The sequence below is a fragment of the Trichechus manatus genome, unplaced genomic scaffold (assembly GCF_000243295.1).
Source record: "Trichechus manatus latirostris isolate Lorelei unplaced genomic scaffold, TriManLat1.0 scaffold00037, whole genome shotgun sequence".
In the NCBI taxonomy this organism is placed as follows: Eukaryota; Metazoa; Chordata; class Mammalia; order Sirenia; family Trichechidae; genus Trichechus; species Trichechus manatus.
Window position 1 is genome coordinate 15219128 of NW_004443973.1, and position 9688 is coordinate 15228815.

Below are 9688 nucleotides of genomic sequence, written 5' to 3' on the forward strand. Positions count from 1 at the left end.
AAGCCAGAACGTCTGCTTATATACAGATGCAGGCCACACCCCTAAGGAGACTCCCTTTCATCTGATTGGCTACTCACAGTATATTCAATCATGGGAGTGATTACATTAAAACACAGAGAATCATGGCCCAGCCAAGTTGACACACAATCTTAACCATCACAATGCTGAAAATATGTGAGACTAAGTCTTGCCATTCTTGCTTCCAAGGAGCACCCTGGCTGTACTTCTTCCAAGACAGATTTGTTCTTTGTTCTGGCAGTCCATGGTATATTCAATATTCTTCGCCAACACCATAATTCAAAGGCATCAGTTCTTCTTTGGTCTTCCTTATTCATCGTCCAACTGTCCCATGCATATGAGGCGATTGAAAACACCATGGCTTGGGTCAGGTGCACCTTAGTCCTGAAAATGACATCTTTATTTTTTAACACTGTAAAGAGGTCTTTTGCAGCAGATTTTGCCATATACAATGTGCTGTTTGATTTCTTGACTGCTGCTTCCATGGGCATTGATTATGGAACCAAGTAAATGAAATCCTTGACAACTTCAATATTTTCCCCATTTATCATGATGTTGCTTATTGGTCCAGTTGTGAGATCCAGTTGTCTTTGATCTTCATCAGTAAGTGCTTTAAGTCCTCTTCACTTTCACCAAGTAAGGTTGTGTTATCTGCATATGGCAGGTTGTTAATGAGTCTTCCTCTAATCCTGATGCCCCATTCTTCTTCATATAGTCCAGCTTCTTGGATTATTTCCTTAGCATACAGATTGAATAAGTATGGTGAAAGGATACAACCCTGATGCATACCTTTCCTGGCTTTAAACTCCACAGTCTCCCCTTGTTTTGTTTGAACGACTGCCTCTTGGTCTATATACAGGTTCCTCATAAGCACAATTAAGTGTTCTAGAATTCCTATTCTTGGCAATTTATCCACAATTTATTATGATCCACACAGTCGAATATCTTTTCATATAGTCAATAGAACACTGGCAAACATCTTTCTGGTATTCTCTGCTTTCAGCCAAGATCTATCTGACGTCAGCAAAGATATCCCTCATTTCATGTCCTCTTCTGAATCCAGCTTGAATTTCTAGCAGTTCCCTGCTGATGTACTGCTACAACTGCTTTTGAGTGATCTTCAGCAAAATTTTACTTGTGTGTGATATTAATGATATTGTTCAATAATTTCCACATTCTGTTGAATCACCTTTCTCTCTTTCTTTTTTATTGTGCTTTAGTTGAAGGTTTACAGAGCAAGTTAATTTCTCATTAAACAATTAATACACATATTGTTGTGCGCCATTGTTTGCCAACCCCATGACGTGTCAACAATCTCCCCTTCCCGACCTTGGGTTCCCCATTTCCATTTGTCCAGCTTTCCTGTCCCTTCCTGCCTTCTTGTCCTTGCCCCTGGGCTGGCGTGCTCATTTAGTCTTATATACATGGTTGAGCTATGTGTATTATTGTTTGTTTTATGAGCCTGTCTAATCTTTGGCTAAAGGGTGAACCTCAGGAGTGACTTCAGTACTGAGTTAAAGGGTGTCTGGGGGCCATAGTCTCAGGGTTTCTCCAGTCGCTGTCGAGCAGTAAGTGTGGTCTTTTTTTGGTGAGTTTGAATTTTGTTCTACATTTTTCTCCAGGTCTGTCCGGGAACCTCTATTGTGATCCCTGTCAGAGCATTTGGTGGTGGTAGGCAGGCACCATTTAGCTGTGCTGGACTGAGTCTGGTGGAGGCTGTAGTACTTGTGGTCCATTAGTCCTTTGGACTAATCTTTCTCTTGTGTCTTTGGTTTTCTTCATTCTCCATTGCCCCAGATGGGGTGGGACCAGTGGGGTATCTTAGATGGTCACTGTGGATTACCTTTCTTTGGAATGGGCACAAATATGGATCTCTTCCAGTCAGTTGTCCAGGTAGCTGTCTTCCAAATTTCTTGGCATAGATGTTGAGCACTTCTAGTGCTGCACCTGTTTGTTGAAACATCTCAATTGGTTATTTCACCAATTTCTAGAACCTTGTTTTTTGCCAATGCCTTCACTGCAGCTTGGACTTCTTCCTTCAATACCATTGGTTCTTGATCCTATGCTACCTCCTGAAATGGTTGAATGTTGATCAACTCTTTTTGGAACAGTGACTCTGTGTATTCCTTTCATCTTCTTTTGACACTTGCTGCATCGTTTAATATTTTCCCTGTAGAATCCTTCAATATTGCAACTCAAGGCTTGTATTTTTTCTTCAGTTCTTTCAGCTTGAGAAATGTCAAGCATGTTCTTCCCTTTTGGTTTTCTAGCTGCAGATCTTTGCACATTTCGTTACAATACTTTACTTTCCCTTCTCGAGCCGCCCTTTGAAATCTTCTGTTCAGCTCTTTTTTCTTTATCATTTCTTCCTTTTGCTTTAGCCACTCTATGTTCAAGAGCAAGTTCCAGAGTCTCTTCTGACATCCATTTTGGTCTTTTCTTTCTTTCCTGTCGTTTTTAATGACCTCTTGCTTTCTTCATATATGATGTCCTTGATGTCATCCCATAACTGGTCTGGTCTTCGGTCACTTGTGTTCAATGTGTCAAATCTATTCTTGAGATGGTCTCTAAATCCAGGTAGGATATACTCAAGGTCATACTTTGGCTCTCATGGACTTGTTCTAATTTTCTTCAGCTTCATCTTGAACTTGCATATGAGCAATTGATGGTCTGTTCTGCTGCTGGCCCCTCGCCTTGTTCTGACTGATGATCAGTGAATTTAGAAATTATCAAATTATCACTCATAGCATTTGTGAGGCCTGGATTCTGGCTAAGCCTTTTGAGTTTTGGTCTCTATGGGCTCCTCCAGGATTACCCTTCAGGTTGCTGGTCAGTTGACACTACAGAATCCAGAATATACTCCTAGAAAATCCATGGTCCTCAGGATTCCTGGTTGACCTAGTCTGGTAGGGATGATAGTGACAGCTATGGTATATTGACTGCTTACTATGTTCTAGGCCCTCTTCCAGGATCTATAAATACTTGTCTCATTTAAACCTCACAACAAAATTATCTTCATTTTATAGATGAGAAAACGAATTTAGAAGAGCAGTCTAAGATATAGTTAGTAGTGATATTTCTGGAACTGATAACCCAGTCCACTCTGATTCCAAAGTCTTAGTTTGTAATCCCTATCCTCTACTGCCACCTGGATTCCCACGTAACTTAGGAGCCTGGGCTATGCATAAACTTCTCTACGGCACCAGTGCCTTGCGTGATACTTGGCATTAAGCAAAAACAAGTTGTGATTGAGTCGATTCTAATGCACAGTGACCCTATATGTGTCAGAGTAGAACTGTGCTCCATGGCTGATTTTTCAGAAGTAGATCCCTAGGCCTTTCATCCAAGGTACCTCTGGGTGGACTGGGATCATCACACTTCCTATTTAAATAATTATAAATACTTTGAAAGGTGTTCATGTAATATTTATCTGGCTTACTTGTCAGCATATTTCTGTCAGCTAAGTATGTTAGGTATCACACTCATTTGGTAAAGTGATCTGCCAGAAAGTGGCTAGAACTAAAACTTAGATCTCTGGACTTCTAAACTGTGTAAAAAGGTTCAAAAAGAATGAGGAAAGAACTAATTTTCACTTGCTGTGTAGAATGCTTAGTAGTAACTGCTTGCTAGCAGTTATAGGAAAATATTGCAACGCAATTGCTGTCCTTGCTCACTTCTGCTTCTTTCAACTCTCTCTTCTTGTGTTTCTTTTTCCTAGCAAAAAAATTAAAGTGAGATTCTTTGATTTCACTTCTTTTATTACCTTCCTCTGTTCTTGAAAAAAAAAAAGACTGTTAAAAAAAAAAGAACAGAAAATAATGTTTCTAAGTCATTGTGAGGCATAGTATTTATAAGAAATGTAAAGTTCTTTTTAGATACTTCCTCCTACACCTCTTGATTTTATTTCCACGTGACTCCAGAAAAGGCTTCCTTTTAGAAAGCAGTACTAAAACTAGTCAACCACACTGACAGGAATTTGTAGAATCTTTATTTACTTTCAACTCATTGCAATCATGACCTAAGTTGATTGTCACCAAAGTACATCAAATAGAGAGCATTTAGCAATAACCCTCTAAATTATGCTCTTTTGAGGGTTCTCGTGAACAAGCGCTTTCTTTTTCTTTTTCTAAATTTTATTTATTTTGTTGTTGTTGAGAATATACACAACAAAACATACACCAATTCAAAAGTTTCTACATGTACAGTTCTGTGACACTGATTACATTCTCCAAGTTGTGCAACTGTTCTCACCCTCCTTTTCTGAGTCGTTCCTTCTTCATTAACATAAACTCACTGCCCCTAAGGTTCCTATCTCATCTTTCAAGTTGCTGTTGTCAGTTTGATCCCATATAATAGTTCTTAAAAGAGCATAATTCTCAAGGCAGACATTTTTTACTAGTTAAGCTAAACTATTGTTTGGTTTTAATATGACTTCAGGGGATATTTTTGGTTTAAGTTTTAAAGATTATCTCGGGGCAGTAGTTTCAGGGGTTCATCCACCCTCTATGGCTCTAGGAAGTCTAACATCTACAAAAATTTGAATTCTTTTCTACATCCCCCTCCCCCTTTTGATCAGGATTTTTCTACGGACTCTGATCAAAATGTTCAGTAATTGTAGTTGGGCACCGTTCTGTTCTACTGGTCTCATGGCAAAGGAGGCAGTTGTTCATGGAGGCAATTAGCCACTCATTCCATATCCTCTTCTTATTCCTGACTCTCCTTTTTCTTCTTTTGCTCCAGGTGAATAGAGACCAATTGTTGTGCTTTGGATGACTGCTTGCAAGCTTTTAAGACCCCAGGCACTACACAATGAACAAGGAGGTAGAACAGACGCACTAAACACGTTATTAGGCCAATTAACTGGCATGTCCCATGAAACCATGACCCTAAATCTCCAAACCAAGGAACCAAATCCCATGAGGTGTTTGGCTGCACTTAACACTGATAGTGGACTGAACATGTATGTCCCTTGTACATTTAAATATTGTACATGTGATTAACTTACATTTCATTTAATTTGTATCTTTTTATTGAAGTAAAAAATTCTGTTTCAACCCAAGTGGCCTTTCAGAGATTTCTTCTACACTTTAAGAAAAGTGAACATTTAGGTCTAATGATACAAACTAATTCATATGAATACAGAATTATGTTTCTGTGCAAAAAATTCTCTAGCTGGGCAACTAGAATTTGAAAAATTAAAAAAAAAAGTGGTGCCAAGGGACCCTCCATGAAGTGTGGTTACATTAAACAAAATAAAAACAAAGTGCTCTTTGGAATGTGTGATTAATAATAATGAATAATAATAAAATATAAAGATGATGGTGGTGATGATGATGATGAATTAGTTGAAATGGTATTCATCATCATGGTTGAAGAAGTTCCTCTACCACCTACATTTCCCTTCATCTGCTTCTGGCAGGAGGGAGGTGGCCGCGGTACCCAGCCTACACTCTGGGAAGTGAGACAGTGAGACATGAAGAGGCTTGTGTGCTTCCTTTTTGCAGATTCATCTGGACAGTTTCCTTGGAACCTAACCTCTCTCTCCCTCCTGGAAGAGGTGCAGCTGCTGTTCTTATAGGAAAGCCCTGCTTTTTTTTTTTTTTAATTCTTAGTTCTAAAGATAAAAGTCTCTCTGCTTGCTTCTCTCTTATCTCAAAAGAGATTTGCTTAAGACACAACCTAATCTTGTAGATTGAGTCCTGCCTCATTAACATAACTGCCTCTAATCCTGTCTCATTAACCTCATAGAGTCAGGATTTATAACACATAAGATAATCACATCAGATGACAAAATGGTGGGCAATCACACAGTACTGGGAATCGTGGCCTAGCCAAGTTGACACATGTTTTGGGAGGACACAATTCAATCCATGACAATCAATTATTCCCCATTCCTTCTATGTTTATTTTGCCAATAAGCTTCCTGACAGTATTGGCAGTTTAGGAATTATTTTAAAAGCCATGGTTAATTTACGATCAACTGCGTCCCAAAAAGACCATTGCTGTTGTGTCAATTCTGACTCATAGCGATCCCATAGGACAGAGTGGAACTGTCCCATAGGGTTTGTAAGACTGTAATCTTTATGGAAGCAGACTGCCACATTTTTCTCCCATGGAGTGGCTGGTGGGTTGGAATTGGTGACCTTTCAGTTAGCAGCTGAGTGCTTAGCCACTATGCCACCAGGGCTCCTTGATCACTGCATAGAAACTCCCAATTGGAAAAGATTATATATTGTATATTGATCACAGGTTGTAGTCGCAAGGTTTCAAAGAAAGACTATAGAGAGAATGCATTGTATAGATGCAGAAAGTTGTGTTCAAACCTTCGGTGTATTTCTTTCAGTAGTAGTTATCTTTGAGCAGAAGAAAAAGATCTGGGTTTTTTAAGACTGTACCTTAAGAAAGTGACATTTGTTGTAAAGTAAGTGTTTTAAGACCAATTCACATTTTCCCTGCATTTGAAATATATGAAACAATGATTTATTTTCTTGCATTTAAACATTGAGGTTTGGTCTAAAAATTTGGCATAGTTTCAAATCTCAAAAACAAAACAAAACAAAATACAAAGATAATACAACATCTAACTTTCATTTTATACAGTATCTTGTCAAGGATATTTTTAGAGCACCTAATGTACACACACACACGCACACATATATGTTTTATATATATATATATGACAAGGGATTCTAAGGCACAGTACTTACCCTTGAGTTAATAATGTAGAGGGCCATTTCCGAGCTATTTGTGGGATCCAAAACTGATTTTTGAAGTCCCTGGCTAGTGTAAATGGTTAACGTGCTCAGCTGCTAACCAAAAGGTTGGAGGTTTGAGTCAACCCAGAGGTGCCTCAGAATCAAAGTCTGGCAATCTACCTCCAAAAAATCAGCCATTGAAAACTCTGTGGAGCACATTTCTACTCTAACACACATGGGGTCTCCATGAATCGAAATAGACTTGGCAGCAACTGTTTTTTTTTTAAACTGGTAAACTGATTTTTAATTTAAAAATGTGTTTTATTTATACTTTGCCCCCAAATGCTAAAAATCAAACAACTGAGACAGAAAACCACATCACCATTTGAATCAGAGAGCCTTTAACAAGGCCTGCCAGGATTTAGTGGCAGATGCCACAGGAGCGAGAAAACCAACTTTCCTCTTTTCCCATTGTATTTTAGGAGTCGAATTAAAACCAACCCACTGGACCATAAGGCAGGTAGTAAAGATCTGAAGGAGATTTACTGCTATCATCCCAGTACCTAGGGATCAAATGTTCACTGTAAGAAACTTCCCTGTTTCCTTATGACCTAGAAGGCATTTTTCCTAACCAGTTTAGAGTGTAAACCAACATCTGATAATATCGCTAAAGTAAGCAGACTATCAGTTCCGCAGTTGGTGCAAATCTGTGGTTCTGGGAAGAAACTTACCTGAGAGCCCTAGTCTTCTTGGAAGTTCTCCCCACCCTGGTCTCCAGTTAATTATAAGATTTACAGATGATGTCAAACAGGTACCTCGAGAATAACAGCTAAGTGTAAATTTAATTGTGACTCGAGGGTGCTAAAAGAGCATTCAAAGTGGGAACTGGGAGAGTTTAAGTCAAGATGGAGTAAACACTGAGATCATTTCTGTCATGAGACTGACCCAGTTCCCACCACTACCTTCTAAAATATTTCACATCTTTACAGCAATAATCGACAACAAACTTGATTAGTTATATAAGAGTGAGGACAATCAAAGAAAATTTGAAGGTAGACTTGACAAATGAAGGAATAAGTGACAAAACTCAGCCATCAGTTACCTTGTTAAAGACGAATTAAGACACAGAAGCTCTTTGTGCACTTACTTGGACTATTGCCATCTTTCTGCGGTGCACAGGGGAAGGAAGAGTTGTGCCACTCTAACCAAGCTGATTCTCTTGAGGTTGAGTCGCCTGGGCTTCCGCTGAACTCTGAGCACCTACATGTGTGAAGATTCCTCGCCTTCTGTCCTTGCTCTGTGAGTCACATCTGTTGTGACACTGCATGATGACTAAATGGCTCTTTAAAGGGTGAAGGAAGCCAAGAAGCTGTGGGTCACATGTTTCTAAAGCAAGCAGCAGTATAGTAGATTTTTATCTAGCAACTTTTAGAGGAAACTTAAAAATGATCATAACATTCCTTTAGCTGTGGCACACTCTCTCAACCAAATCCAGCAGTCGAAAGAAATAATGTAACATGGAAGCATTTTGTAAACGGCCTGGTGCATTGGAAATAAAAGCTGTTTCAATAATTTTTGAATTATGCTTATCGTTTGTGATCTTCAGTTTGTTTCTGTTGCCTGATCTTTTGTTTTTCTGTTAACACACCTTTGCTTATTTAGCATGTCTTCCGTCCTAAGAGAGTAGGTAGGGAAAATCAATCACTGATGATTCTTTTTTAGCTTTTTTTTTTTTAAGCTTGGTGAGCAAGGATATCAACATAATTTAATGAAATGAGGTTTTGGAATTATTTATGGATCTTAATTTGTGTTTCAAGGCACAATAAGGAGATCTTATTAAAGAAGTCTTAGAACTGAGACCACTGAGAACAGGAATGCACGCTCCCCCGACCTACTGGCCAGGGTTGTTGAGTCTGCTTCACCAGGTTTCCCACAGCTGACCTGGCATGTCCTGGGATTGCAGGCAACGAGGAGAGGAGATGGTGCTCTGACCCCTCCCCCCACCTGCCACCCCACTCCCACATTAGTCACACCTGCAGGTACAAACTGTGCTTCACTGATTTTGTTTCCAGCTTCCTTTTATACCACATTATCACCATACATGTCAGGTTTCCCAGGCTCCTGAGTTTCTTCTTTGAAAAATGTAGTTTATTATGGATCAGCTGGGGGTGAGTGAATGAATGAATGAATGTGTCTGTCCAGGTAAAGTCTAGACACTGCTATCACCCTTTAAATTCGAGATCTTTTTTCTCCAATAGAACAAAAAGCCAAGATTGGAATTTACTCAGGTAAAGACTTAGGATGTTAAAAAATGTGCCAAATATACCAATTCCCCTTTAATATTCTTCATGTGTATTTAAGTCAAAGTAAGGCTTAAATACAAAACCTCTTAGAGAAATTCTATATTGATTTAAATACACATGAAGAAATGTATAAATAATTAATATTGGACCCTTCCTGTAAGCAGGTTGTAGGGGAGAGCCTCAGGCCCTTAGGTGGTCATGGCAGTGGCGAAGAGAAGTGACTTCCCGCACCCTCCGGAAAAAGGCTGTAAAAACAGTGTTTTGCTTACTTAATAAGTTTGCCTAGTGGCAGCCCTGTTTGGAAAACTTCTGAAGTAGATTTTTAAAAAACTCAAATGTTTAGACTTATTTGCATATTGGGAACTAGAATTCTTTCCATCTATCTGGCGTATCCCTCAGTTCCAGTCTACCCAATTCGAGAGTTCGGTTTCTGTAGCTAGCACCAATGTTGGAATACTCACTCCCCTTGTCAAATGGTCCTATTCAGGTGTTCGGTTAGTGGAATCATTTGTTAGTGGTGCCTTATCCAGACTGTAACTATACCCATGTTCAAATTCACATCTTAAGTGCTAAGTTATCTTTCCTTCTACACTTTTAATATGCAACCCATGAAAGTGGCTACTTCAGAACTCTAGTATATTGGACTTCTGGTCATCCAGGGTGATTAAAAAA

At 39.1% G+C, this 9688-nt stretch overlaps 1 protein-coding gene across 1 annotated transcript in view; it reads right to left on the reverse strand.

Annotated features, from left to right (window-relative positions):
* DHRS9 (dehydrogenase/reductase 9) overlaps positions 1-8443 on the reverse strand; it is a 41276-nt gene extending 32833 nt beyond the window's left edge. The window contains exon 1 of the mRNA XM_004375543.3: positions 7861-8443. The gene's annotated coding sequence lies outside the window, so the exon portion shown is untranslated. The remainder of the gene's footprint in view (positions 1-7860) is intronic.
* Positions 8444-9688: the final 1245 nt, after the last annotated feature.